This window comes from Palaemon carinicauda, chromosome 13 (assembly GCF_036898095.1).
Source record: "Palaemon carinicauda isolate YSFRI2023 chromosome 13, ASM3689809v2, whole genome shotgun sequence".
NCBI lineage: Eukaryota > Metazoa > Arthropoda > Malacostraca > Decapoda > Palaemonidae > Palaemon > Palaemon carinicauda.
In genome coordinates, this window is record NC_090737.1 from 95,645,572 (window position 1) to 95,660,325 (window position 14,754).

The window sequence follows — 14,754 nt, forward strand, 5'->3', positions numbered from 1 at the left end:
TCTCGAAAGTAATGAAAATCTTTAAAAAGAAAGAAAACGCGAGTAAGTCTCCTATACCCCCCTATATCCCGGCACTTACTAACCCCAACTTCTTAAACACCCCCCCCCCCCCCCCCCCCCGTGCCAAAAAGCGCTGTTCCGACGGAGGCTCCCTTGTGTACGTAACGGATCCCCTCCAGCAGCTCGCTCCCCATTTTCGCCAAGTGGAGCCCCTTACTGGTGCCCAGGAGTTCTGAAAGTGTTTTGACAGTCATTCGTTGATGACATCATGAACCTTTCAAATCCTCAGACACGCACGCGCGGATACAGACACTCATGTAAACACGCATATCATTCTGGATTCTGTATTATTAATTCTAGCTTATTATTGCTATGCTTGTTATTACACCCGTGCCGGTTCTGAGTTCGCATAAAAGACGCTAGATAAGTGTCGGATTCATACTCCTGTTTTGTAATGAAACTATAAAAATGCTAGCTTAAAATACAGTTTTTTAGCGATCTGGTGTGAGTGGCAGCGACAGTTTCTGATTTTCCAGGCCACTAAAATGGGAAATGAAAAGACTTGTTATTACAAATATTTTAAATAGATGCCCTTCCATATTTCAAATATTTTGAATTAGCTCCCATTCACACACACACACAGCTGTTCTTAAAATGAAAGCTTAAGAACCCTAAATCCTTCCAACAGACATCTGGAGTCTTGTGTAATCCCCTAAGTGAGGCCTGCTGGGCCAGCGGAAGGACTTTGACTTGCTACTTTATATTAGAAAAACATCGCTGTCGTAATTTATGCCTTCCCATGCGCACGTACCAAATGCCCCTCTTCCGGTGTATTCTAATGAGCAACATTCGGACAGATCCTATTAAAATGAGTAACCTTTCTCACGGTTGGTTTCTCAACATTCCTCACCCTTTTTTTTTTTCTGTTTTTTATTATGCTGCCGTAAAGGAACAGGTGGTGGTAAATGGCGTCTTGAAGTAAATGGCTAGAGAGATATTTCATTATTCAAATTAGCTTCACATTATTTATAAGATTGTATCTGCTTAAACTTGAATAACAAAATCATCGATTTTGTATATGTGTAGAACAATGAGTACGTAATCAGCAGTATCAACGAATACTTAAACCATAACATTAACAGTTACATGAATCACTGGTGGAATGAATTCGTAAATTGCAGTTTGTGGATAAACAGTTGATCGCACAAATTAACGGCAACTTCGGAGGAAAAGCACCACGGGTGATGACTACGAATACGGCAATTGAGCTCCAGGTCAAGAAGGTCTGTGATTAGACGTGACATTAACGGGATGGTCGCACTTAAAGACCCTTCTTTCTTCCTCCGACAGCAGCCCTCTGCTCCGAAGGTAGACGACCTTGCCATGGATCTTCCCGATGACTGATTTGGGAAAATCGGGCTGAACTGTATTCCTTGCAACGGTGCATCTATAATGATGTTATCACATCATGACCACCCGGCTCAATTATAGGAGCGTTTTGAATCCCAGGAGACGAAGGGTTTCCAGAAAGGACGGTTTGTTTTATGGAAACCGTAAAACGCTGATTCCTGATAACTGTGGATGGATAACGCAATATTACCCTATCATGGAAAGTCCGGATGATGATATTGCATAGTTTCGAAAACTATAAGTTAAAAAGTTCTAAAATATACCTATTAATTTTGGTTTGAAAACTCGGGACCAAATGGTTTCCATAAAAATAGTAGATTTCTTTTGGTCTCGAAACTCCTGAACCAAAGATTTTTTAAGGCTTCGAGGACTCCAATGTTCAACGTTTAAAATTCCTGTGGTGATTGTCCGGTCTCAAATCGTGACGGAGAAAATGAAAAAGCGAGGAACGTTGTTTCTTTTAAATTGAAATTGTATTATACTACATTTTTTATTTCGCGTTAAAGTCTTTGTCAATTTTCCTGTTGATTTTTTCCTAAGTTTTCTTTTCCACTTACAGCTCTGTATTTTTAATTTGTCAATCTAATTTACTGAGACACAGTCACCCGAATACATTAACATACGTTAGTCATGTATATAAGCTACATTGTTTATAATTTTGGAATGCAATAAAAGAGACTGAACCAAAATAATTCAGGAAATATAATCCCTGTTACAGCAACTGGAGAAGAACGAGCAGACCAGCCCGAGAAAACACCTCTCCACCATTACCACTAACAATAGTCTAGATTTATTTGCAATTACTCATGAGAATGTTATCAAGCATTTTACGGCAACATTGCAAACAACCGGCCCAGATGAGACAGGCTTTGTTCATGTAACAGGTTCTCTTTGTGTTTTCCCACCGCGGTCAACAATAATCCATTCTCAGAGGATGACATCCATCTCGGGAGGAGCAAACACCAAAACAATCTTTCTGGAAATTTTTTCACACCTTTTTTTCCATGGTGTGTGTGTGTGTGTGTGTGTGTGTGTCGCATATCTGGGTACCGTTAATGATGTCGTTGGTCGACTGCCTACAACTGTCTTGAACTGAAAGGATAATGCTCCACTTGCTGGACATTCTCTCTCTCTCTCTCTCTCTCTCTCTCTCTCTCTCTCTCTCTCTCTCTCCTCTCTCTCTCTCGAACTTAATAATTGGCGACTGGCCCCTGAATAGGACGAGCAGAGAATGTCAATTTGGTGATAGTTTCCGGAAAATTTAGGGAATGGTATCTTATTGACAGTAGCCAAGAGAGAGAGAGAGAGAGAGAGAGAGAGAGAGAGAGAGAGAGAGTAGTCGGGAGCGATCACGAAACTATTAAAATGTTTACCATCACATAAACATGACATCCTCCAGTAGGCGATCCTCATACCACTGGATGGTTCACAAGCGTTCCGAAGTGTCACATGTTGCATATCATAAATGATGGTCGTGCCCAAATATCGAAGTGCATTTTGAAATCGCATCAAAGTAAGTGGGTTCCAGAATCATTTTCGTTTGTGCACTAGCCAAGACTATCTATACACACCTTTCAGCTTGGAAGTTTAACCGTGGGAAAGTCTCCGAGTGACAAATAAAAAAGGAAAAAATCTTGCTCCCCGTTGCTGAGATTAGCGGATCTTAGCTGGTGTGGGATTAATTTTGAGTATTGACGTCTTTGTTGAAAATAATCAGTCATTTTTTAAGTGGCATGTGTTTGACTGGGCTTGAGTCATGGTGCAAGTCTATAAGATGTAGACAAATACATTAATATTCTTTTGATGAAACTCCAACGTAAATTAATACCTCATTCGATGTTTTGTCAACTCTACTTCTACACAATTTAAACCCGAAAGTTTCCCTAAGTTGTTAGGAAGAAGAAACCAACATTTTCTCCTTCTGCTCGTCTCTCTTCAAACCGGAGGTTTTTGAGGTTCCCAATTTATTAGAGGTTGATCTTCATCAAAATCTAGTTCACATTATTAATCATTTTCAGCAGAAAAGAGTAAGAAAATTTCTCACAGCAATTGCCTGCTATGATTATAATAATAGAGTTGTTGAATGCTTGATTAAGTCCAAGTAAAGACCAAAAACAGGTTCTAAGGTATATTCCAGGAAGTTGGGCCGAGGGATCTTACACAGATGTATAATTTGAACTTTAAAATTTGCACGTCCAAGAGCAAGGTCTGATGTGGCTCCCGGGTTCGTTTGCAGTTTCTTTGATTAATGGTTACAGACCTTAAAGGTTAGATAATGCTTAATATTTTTGGAGTACGATGGAACTGTCTGCAACACCCGTTACATTCTTGGCTAATCTCTCTCTCTCTCTCTCTCTCTCTCTCTCTCTCTCCTCTCTCTCTCTTGTTGTCTATGTGCTGGTGTTTGAACCACTTCCGGGGTAAATTTAGCCGATGTCGCTTCGTGAACTCCCGAAAAAATAACTCTCTCTCTCTCTCTCTCTCTCCCTCTCTCTCTCTCTCCTCTCTCTCTCTCTCTCTCTCTCTCTCTCTCTCTGGTATTTGAACCACTTCCTGGATGGATTAAACTGCTCTAACTATTATGCTTTCCTAAAGTTTTCCTATCTTGAAAACGTGAGTCACTGGTCATGTATAATCTATTGATTATCATGTCAATCCGTATCTACTGTCATGTAACTTGAACATGCAGATTTTTTTTTACATATTATATAATTCTCAGAAGCCTTTTCTCATATTTTTTTCTGCAAACAAATAATTGAAATAGTATAACTTCAGAGAAAATTGTGTGATTGGTGATGGTCTAAACTCTAATGTATACGATGGATTGCCCAGAAGTACTTATTGGAGATTAATACGATGGTGGATGCATGATTAAAATTAGAGTTTGAAAGAAAGAAGATACACCCGCAGTTCAAAGGCATCACTAGGAAAGTTTAGAATAAATGAACAGCTCAACAGCATGCCTTCAAAGGTGAAAAAAATGATGAAAAGGAAGAGTGAGATATAAAAAAAAAAATGTACATATTTCGAGAAAACTGAGGTGCAGAGGGAAAAAAACGGCAACAGTAACAAGTAATCACAGCACGGCTGCTGCAACAGCAGCTGGTGCCTGACATTGTCCGCAGCGTCTCCGACCTTGCCATTGAACTTCTTGTGATGGTCGTAACTCACACGCGAGCTTTGAGGGCGGGAAAGCTCAGGCACTCCACCCCCCACCCGTTTCTCTACCTCCCATCCCTGTTCTTTTATTTTTTTCTCTGTTCTTTTTCACCAAATTCACATTAACTTCTTACTTCTTGTTTCCTCTGTAGCCCGAAAGCCTCAGATGGAAAACCGCTACATGATTTTTTTTTCATTTTTAATAATTCTTGTAAAAATCCTGTACCACTTTTACTTTTTAGAATTTTTTTTCTAGTAAGATAATACCTGTGCAGTCGGTTTCATTAATTCTGGTACAATGTTGTCTCCTTAGTCTCCCGTGAAATGTACAGGAATTAATGAGGCCAACTGTACCTATTCCCTCAATTCTATTGGTACAACTGCCCCTTGTTTTTTCACCCTCTTTCATTCAGCAGGGTTTCTTTCATCCATTTATCTTCCAACACTCGGAAAAGAAGTCGACATTCTTTAGAAAGGAGGAGTTATTATTTCTTGTTGAATTCCCCTTCCACGTCCAACGCGTTTTTCACAACTATTATCATTCCTCAGTTCGGAATGACAAAGTTCCCATCCATTTTAAAGGCCACTCTTGTTCTTGCATTCTTCGGGTCCCTTTCATCAAGCTCACGCCATATGAGAGTCGTCTGGCGTCACAGTTATGGATTATTTCTGGCCAATGCCTTAAGTGGCGAAATTGTTGTAATAAGGTGTGAACCATCGCAAGGAATAAAAGCACTTAGATCATTGAAGTCCATCGCTCTTATACTTCTCTAGTACATGTCTCGTCTTAAAAGTAATTTTATTGTCTTGAATATAAAACCTAAGGTGATGAGACTTAAATCCTTGTGTCATTTGTATTAGCATTATGATTTCTAATATTGGTAACAAGGATCTTTTATACTACATTTATTTGGGTATATCACGTTTATTTGGGTAAATGTAAAAATGTTCCCAAGCGTCTGTTGTTTAGTTTTCTTCCCAGGATGGCCTTCCATCAGCTCCTCTACCTTTTGTGAGCTTGTGAGGAAGGATCTGGCCATTTGCAGTTTTTATTCCTTCTTACCCTTTTCTCCACTTCGTGAAGGAGTTGTCTTTCGCGGTGTGTAATCTGGTTTCAGGGTAGATTGGAATTCCTCACGATTTTGGGAAAGCCTACCGCGAAGGCCCTCCTTTGCCTGTTTTGGCATTCCAAGGATAATGCATCTTTTCAGGAGGTTGTCCACCTTAAGTCTTCCAGACCACCTTCTCCACGAATAGACCGAAAAAAAGAGAATACGCACATTCCAGTGTATTTCTTGACCTTGCTGTGAGAACTCCAAAGGTCAGTGTTCCCACCCAAGTTGAAATATAAAATAAAGTTTTAAGGAAGGATGGTCACAGACTGGCTAACATCAAAATATTTCTGAAAAGCTACTTAACTATTCATATTTGTGAGTATGCATTACAGCATGTAGGTATTGGATGATACATTATCTCTCTCTCTCTCTCTCTCTCTCTCTCTCTCTCTCTCTCTCTCTCTCTCTCTCACAAGCCCCAAGTTTATCCCAGACCAAGATCAGAATGTGATCCATACACTTCCAAAAACACCCACACACACACATGAATTACAGAGAGAGGACAAAGTTCATCTCACAATATTTTCAAAGAAGTCAACGGCTTAGCAGAACGCCAGCACTTGAAGGCAAATCGAGAACAGTCGCTGATTGGATATGATCGGGAACCAGATGTCAATTTTTCTGTGAATTCTTGTTGCTTTGATAGAAATGAGCTCCCGAAGGGAATAAAGATCTCTGTTCGGGTCGGAAAAAAATAGTGTTCTAATACTTTTTTTTTCTGGTTTGCCTTTTGGTTATACATAAATACCAGGAAATAGTTGGCAGAGAGATTATAACTAAAAGCTATCATGTAAAAGAATGATAAAACTTTACGATTACTTTTTTATAATGTTTCTTTCGGTTGTTTCAATTATCTTTTATGTTTATAAGGAAAAGTATTATATACATTCGAATCAATGCTTGTTTACACACACGCATATATATATATATATATATATATATATATATGTGTGTGTGTGTGTGTGTGTGTGTGCGTGTGCGTGTGTTAATTAATGTTACAGAAAGCATTTCCACACTATCAATAAAGCCCTCCATATCAAATCCATTTACCCCAGAAATTATTTGCTTCCAAAAGAACTACATTAGATAGGTGCACTTATTTTACCCGAGATTCGAATCAAGGCCATTATATTTCGGCAGTGGATGCTGGCATGGGTTCGAATCCCAATCAGGTTTGATGACTTTTTAATATGTAATTCGGGTAATTTGTGGATATATTTATATATTGTATATATAATTATCTTACTTTTTTCCATTTTGGAGAGAGTGGTGCTGTAAAAGCAAGTGGTAAACTAGATACATCCTCTCTCGTTTCTTAACCCAAGCTGGCACCCATTTACAACCAAGTGAATTGGGAGACTGTAGACTTCAATCGGACCTTGAAAACTAGAGGCAAGCGCTGTACCACTTCCTTACACATACCGTATAGCTAAGTAATGAGAGCGTGTGCGTGTGTCTATGTAAACGAGTTTAATGTAAACGCAGCATACACAAACTACACAAAATGTGTAATTTGACATGGGAGGTATGTAAACGACAGTCAGTCACACCAGGATACCGTAAAAATTGCGACCAAAATGCAGTCCAGAAAAGCTTTAGTCCATTATATGTATATCCTCCGCCAAGAGTCCGGCTTTGGTCCCGTGTGAAACACTCTATGCTAATAACACTGGTCTGCCATTTTTGACGAAGCTTATATATATAGACTTGCAATTTGCAGAACGAACATCACATAAACGTTTCATTGAAGAAATTAAAAAAAGAATAATGTGGAAAAGCTTCTGTGCGGTCACTACCCTTGGAAAGATTGCATGTTCTTAACTCGTGATCTCTATGATTTGAATCATATCTTTATTTTAGGCATTAAAGTAATTGTCATTATATGTATGTATGTAATAATAATAATAATAATAATAATAATAATAATAATAATAATAATAATAATAATAGTAATAATAATAGTAATAACCGATGTTGTCAGTTATACTTACACATATTAACACACTCGCGCTCGCGCGCGCACACACACACACACACACACACACACACACACATATATATATATATATATATATATATGCTTTCAAGTTGAATAACACTGATTTCCCAGTAACTTGTTTACATGATATACAGTACAGTACGTTTGATAATTACAGTATATTTGATATTTCAAACTCGATAGGGAAAAAAAAGAAATACGCAGCTCCCAAGAAAGGCAATGCCTTATCCTATTTTTCACACGTAATTCATAAAAATCTGAGCGGTCACGTGCAGCATGTAAACACGGAGTGTTGGGGTGTATTGAAGACAAGGCGTCCTTTGTCTTTAAAAAATCACATGCAATTTGGGAAATGTTAGAGGTTTCCGTCCTACTACTTCCTTTGGGACTGAGGAGAGTCTTGGAATTTATTTAATGATGGTTGTCTGTGACTTGATAGTACTTATAGGTCACTCATTGGTACCTATAGAGGCTTGAAAGTAGTTGACGGAAGTGATTTGTCATTGTTCCTTCCAGGCGTGTCGTGTCGTAGTTTTTTTTTTTTTTTTTTTTCCAGCATCTTCGCTTCTGTACTAGGTATGACAATTAGGATATCTACTACATAAATACATTCGTGGGGATCACTCGGCGAGAAATCGTTCACCAAAACCAATTATAACTCCTGCATTAGTTTGGAGAAACAGAGCGAATATTATATATACAAATGAAAATGAGAATAGCAAATATTAGTCGTAATCAAGACAATAAGGGTTATCGTTCAAATCCTCAGTCATAATTAAAATTTCTCGATTCTTTATTACATTGTTTTTAGAATCTGTCCAAATCATAATAAAAACCGAATTGAAAGCTTTGGTGCCAGTAACCTCGTAGCTGAGACGCCAGATGATAAAAGCGACCAGTTAACCTATCAATCATTGTTGCTTGCTTGCTGTACAGGGCTTCGCTGAACTGTCTGGATTGCTTGGCAAATTGCATGCTTCTTAAATTGGAATTGAGTGCACTTCATCAAGAACAGAAAAGCTCGTATTTTCATGATTTTTTCTCATTGTTCTTCATTTATTTCGGGTTTTCTATCTTTCAATTTGTCAGTAGTTTCACTTGTATCTCATTCTTTTTTTCCTGGAGTTCTTGAAAAAAACAATAAATAATAAACCTCCAAGCTTAATAAATTTTTTTCTGATTGCAGCGGGTATCGTTATGAGTAATTTTTAAAGCCATTACTCTTTCAACGTTCACACATCTGTTAATCGTAATTGCCCGTTAGATTACTGTCGATCAAGTTTTTCTGGGAACTGTATGAAAACTTCGCATGACTGGAAGGTAGCTAAACGCTTAAGAAAACAAGCGTACTATCAGCTAAAGCCACTATTTGAATTCCTCCTTTTCTTTTAACATTTCCTGTCCACCTTTTTATGACGTATTTTCAACCTCTGTAAACGGTTTTCCATATTCTAAAACCAGCGATCTTAATAACACCAGCTCTGCTTCCTCCCTAAAGACGACACGTGTTCTCTATTACTAATAGTAGCCATAAGAGTCCCAGAACATAGTACATTATTAAAGAGTATTTGCAGGGTCCCTTCTGTACTTGGTAGCACCTATTTTGTAGACTGTTGTTTTACCTCCGGGCTGAATGATCTCCCGAACCTCAGTGCATGAGGCATGACAAAAACTCTTTTAAATCCAATCCATGAAATCTGGACAAAAAGTGAAACTGGATGGGTTCGCTCCAGCAGTTTATGCAAGCATTCCTTTCCGCAGCCAAATGGTGGTTCATTTATTGCCTGACGTAACGCGCCTAAAACGGTAATATTCATATTTTCACTTTCTGCTATTTGCTGTTCTGCTTGGCCAATGTGAAGACTTTAAAACTTCTGCTGTATCACGTGAAGGAAAACTTGAGGACGACTCGTATTTCCTAAGTACACATTCAGCACCAAATAACGGAAACGTTTAAAATCGAAAGTAATAATTTCCCTTGGAATGTGTTTTGGGGTCGAGAGGGGGGATCTGAAATAACTGCTATTTGAGAAATTGAATTTAATCACAGACGATCAAACAAACACAACAGTGTTGCCAACCTCACGACGACCTCCTTACAAGAAAAATCGATTCCACCAGAGTCAATCAAACAAGCTTTAACAGGGTTGACAACCTTACGACCTCCCAGCACCTGAACATTTTCCATTAGCGATTGTCTGTTTACCCGGAAGGCTGTCCGCTCATACAATATGACCGCAATTACATTTCCCAGGCTACCGTGAACCTGGTAATTTTTGTAATTTACTTGATTTATGCTCTATAAATTGTAATTTGGCGGCACCCGACAAATACCTTTCATCAGTTCTGTTATTGCTCGGCGACATCATTACAGGATTACGGTTTGAGTGAGTTATGGCCGTTCGTAATTCTTTTTCAATTTTGTCAGGGACCTTACCATTGACAGAGAAAAGTTGAATAGCACGAAAATATCTTAAGACCAGGACTAATTGCCAAAAATGGATGACGCATATGCAGTACTGTAATGATGGAGACACGGTTAGGTTAAACAGAAAAAGTTAAAACTCTCATTCAAACACACTTATGTCTCTCTTCACCACCACGTTACCCCGGATATGCAGTCGTTTTGAAGACCTTTTAAATGGAAGTTACCTCGTAATGATTTGCATAAACATTCGTGTAGATGAAGTCACACTGTCAGAATAGCTGTTACCTGCTAGGCAAAACCAAACAGAGTAACACCTGTAGAGAGAGAGAGGAAAACATTGCCAGGAGAAACAATGTAGAGATGAAAATAAAAGATGAAATTAGTTTACAAAACATGATCTAGGACTGGAAAAAAAAAATGTTTTTTAGATCCCCCCCAAAACAATGATATAGAGTTACGATTTATCGATGGGAATCTTGAGGTCAGTCTACCTTGCAAGGGAGTCAACAAACAAGCAGTGGTGATTTACAGTTAGGGGAAACCATTCTTGGTGTGTATGAGAGAGAGAGAGAGAGAGGAGAGAGAGAGAGAGAGAGAGAGAGAACTGCTGAACAATGTATCCTGAAAGTTTGAGTTGCTTTAATGATTGAGAGAATAGAGCTAGGGAGAAAAAGATTAATTCTCAGAGAGGCAGTCAGACTGGCAGAGTGGAGATTTATTTTATAGTGCAATTTAGTATTGGAATAGATTTTGTTATTGCACCATTATTGCTAATATTTGTCAACCAGTGAATTGCTAGCAAGTCTATTGCAGATTACACTCAATGGAGAAAAATAAAATCCATTTAACGGTTGCGTGAATTCACCGGGATTAAAGACGAATAAAAACAATACGTTTTGGATCGTTTCTTCCCGATAATGGTATGGTCAGACAGGCCGCAAATCACCCTGTTCAAAATACGATGACTCTCTCTCTCTCTCTCTCCTCTCTCTCTCTCTCTCTCTCTCTCAGATTGGTGGACCATCACATCTATGTAGTTCACCGTTAGATAGCCATCTTTCTTTTTTTTTCTCTCTTTTTTTTCTGAGCGCTGCCTGATTTTTTTAAATCCTCAGCAATTATTTTTACTTTGTAGTTTGGGATCATCCCTTTCGTATCTCAATTCTTTTTTATGCGATTTTTTTTTCCGAAGTATAGTCGCGTCAGATAGAAATGATATGTTTTAGCTGTTCCCGATTTGGGGCCATTTGAGTTTCTTTATTTCTCTTTCTTTGGAATTACTTTTCTGTTTTTAAGGAAAGGTAAGCTATAATCTGTGGGGAACGTTTTTGTAAGTATATATATATATATATATATATATATAGTCTGTGTGGAGAGAGAGAGAGAGAGAGAGAGAGAGAGAGAGAGAGAGAGAGACCTAATTATGTCTTTTTGTATGCACTTTATCGCCCTGAGAACATCAACTTCCCCATTACAAACAATTAATTAGTGGTTTGCGATTTTCCACCCGACAGGATTAGCGAAGGTGGTTACGCGCTCCGTTGACGAACTCGCAGTGTAATTTAATTTAGGCAAAAGATGACTTCCGCAACCCCCCCCCCCCCCCCCAATGAAAAAATAGCTCTTCGTCGTTATAATTGTTGTTGTTGTTCCTGTTGGCGTTTGAGATGTTTGCTAGTGCTACAGGCGTTGGCTCTATTTAACCATAGTCATGATTTAGACGCTGGTGCTAATGTTTGTGGTGGTGGTGAATCTTTAATATTTTTTGAAGAGATGAGGGATGAAGGTGTGGGAATGTGTTTAATGATGGCGATGAACCTTGGTTTCCTTTTTATATTTTGAGTTTGGGGGTTGGACTGTTGGTGACGAAGCTGCATTTGGCGCCATTCAACGATACTGTTAGGCCCTGATGATGACCCGCTTTGGATCGAGACCTGTGATTGTGGTTGCTCCGACTCTTAAGAATGTTAGTATTGTCTCTCGGTTCGAGCTGTATTGTTGTTCGGGTGTAATTACGTCTAATGTTCGAAAATCCAGCACAGCTTTGAAACCGTAGTCTTTACGAGAATAATTTACTCGAAATATATAGCATGTGAGGCAGTTGGGACAATTAGGTGGCTAGAGTTATAATCGAAGAAGATATAAACGAAAAAGAAAGAGAATCCACTGAGTCGTCTGCGGCATCGCTCAATTATATAAACTTGAAAGTATGTTGTCATGAGAGCGCATGCGCTCTTGCTGGTCACGGCAACTGATAAAAGACCAAGTTCAAGTGTAAGGTTGGCGTCCCTGTCGTTTGAAATGAAAAGCCTTACTCAACCTTGCAACAAACAAAGTCAGGTAAAGTTATAACGATGGCGAATGAGACTTGAATAGGGTTTCAGTTCGTTGGTTATGGGACAGTTACCAAAGACAAATCTTCTGACGTTTTATTTTTCCTCTCCCATTCATGCACGTACAACGCTTGTGCATAAGCGGAAGAACAGAATGGTGGGTTTCAAAGTCTGTTAACGACAGGACAGTTACGATAAAATGTATTCTGCTTCCTTATCTTTTTTCTGCTCTACAGACCTGCTGTCCATCATTCGCTGTTTATTAGCCCTCGCTTGACTTGGAACTGCCGTGTGGAAAAAAATCTTATTCAAAAACTATTTACACAACCTGGCGTCTGAATTTATCACCCGGCCCGCCTAAGCACATACATTCTTCTGTTGTTGAACACGAGTGCGTGGATGTATGCAAAGTAAAAGGTGGTGTTTGGGAATTTGTATTCAAATTTTCCCTTCGTTGATTGGCACTAAGCGTGAAATCATACGGAGTATGTCTACGTGTTTTGTGTCAGAGTTTGCTTAAAGTAGCAAGCCCACAACACGAGGAGTTAGTTAATAACATTTGTGTAACAAGTTTAGAAGGCGTTGGGGTATGTCTATTGCCGAATAAACCTGTGCATTTGTATGTGTAAGTACACAGTCATCCACAATGGGTGTATAAATCGCAACGTGATGGCTTATTGGTTTGTATATATGTATGTAAATTTATTTTGAAGGGGGTTAATATAATGTGGTAAATCTCACTAATGTGAGTAAACAGGAAAGGAACAGTTCCCCATAAAACCAAAATGAATAAACACTTACCTCAATTGGGACTATAAATTTCGTCGGATTGCCTCCTGCAAAGAAAAAAGAAAACATTAAATAAGTTTATGATTTTGGAAGTTTACTTATTAAATACATATTACATATAATTTTACTTTACACATTCCAGAAACATAATGTAAAGAATATGGTAGCCTTTGTAACATTGTATAAATCTTGTGATTCATAATTCAACATAAGCGTTAAAAAGGTAAAATAAGGTATCATGACTAGAACTATTGCATATGTAACTTTGAATTTCTTCCGATTACTGTGATGACGATCAGACCTTTTGAAGCTAATACATAGATATCCACACATACAACTATTTTACTTATACACATACACATACACACACACATATATATATATATATATATATATATATATATATATACACATATATATATATATATATATATATATATATATATATATATATATATATATATATATACACATATATATATATATATATATATATATATATATATATATATATATACAGTATATATATATATATATATATATATATATATATATATATATATATATATATATATATATATATATATATATACACAATGTGTGTATTTATAGATGTATATATCCACCATCTTACATGTTCCTTATGTGTCACGTATGCTTAAGGTAGTCGAAGGGATATTTTATAGCTTAATCTCGTACATTTACTTTTGATAAATGTGTCTTTTTGTGGTTCAGTGTTTAAGGGTCCCAATACCTGGAAAATAAAATACAATACCTATGAAATATATCAGTAATTCCGGTCATTATGGGACTTAAACCTTTATTTTACGATTCTATGAGATACGGCAGTGGAGTAATTATAATTTTTCACATTTTTTTTTTCTAGAAAAGAAAATAATGATTTGTGGTTTTTAACGATTTTTTAGGAGCTGGTAAAGGAGACCGCATAGGGGGAACATCGAAGGTAATTTTACAGATTTGGGAAGGAATTATGCCGGTGGTCATGAAATGGATTTTTCTTTTCTTAACGTTATACATTTTTCTATTTCTATTTGGGGTCTCGGAGGCTCTGGTTGGGAAGGTAAGAGCCCCACTGCTAAGATTTTTTATTTTTTAATAAATCTAGAGTTACTTTTATAGAAAGTATAGCTTATAAATTGTATAAAAATTCTAATTACCTTTTAGTTTTGTGATCTGATAGAGATAATCATATCGAAATTTGCATTTGTCGATAGCATGATGATAGATTATTATTATTATTATTATTATTATTATTATTATTATTGTTGTTGTTATTGTTAATTTTATTATTTTTATTGTTATTATTATTATTATTATTATTATTATTATTATTATTATTATTATTATTATTATTATTATTACTTGCTAAACTACAACCATAGTTGGAAAAGCAAGATGCTATAAACCAAAGGGCTCCAACAGGGAAAATGGCTCGGCGAGGAAAGGAAGTAAATAAACTATAAGAGCTGTAATTAACAATTAAAATAAAATATTTTAAAA

At 37.3% G+C, this 14,754-nt stretch overlaps 1 protein-coding gene across 1 annotated transcript in view; it reads right to left on the bottom strand.

The window, feature by feature from the left end:
• Positions 1 to 13,282, bottom strand: part of LOC137651717 (serine-rich adhesin for platelets-like) — a 77,620-nt gene extending 64,338 nt beyond the window's left edge. Inside the window, exon 1 of the mRNA XM_068384937.1 lies at positions 13,246 to 13,282. The gene's annotated coding sequence lies outside the window, so the exon portion shown is untranslated. The remainder of the gene's footprint in view (positions 1 to 13,245) is intronic.
• Positions 13,283 to 14,754: the final 1,472 nt, after the last annotated feature.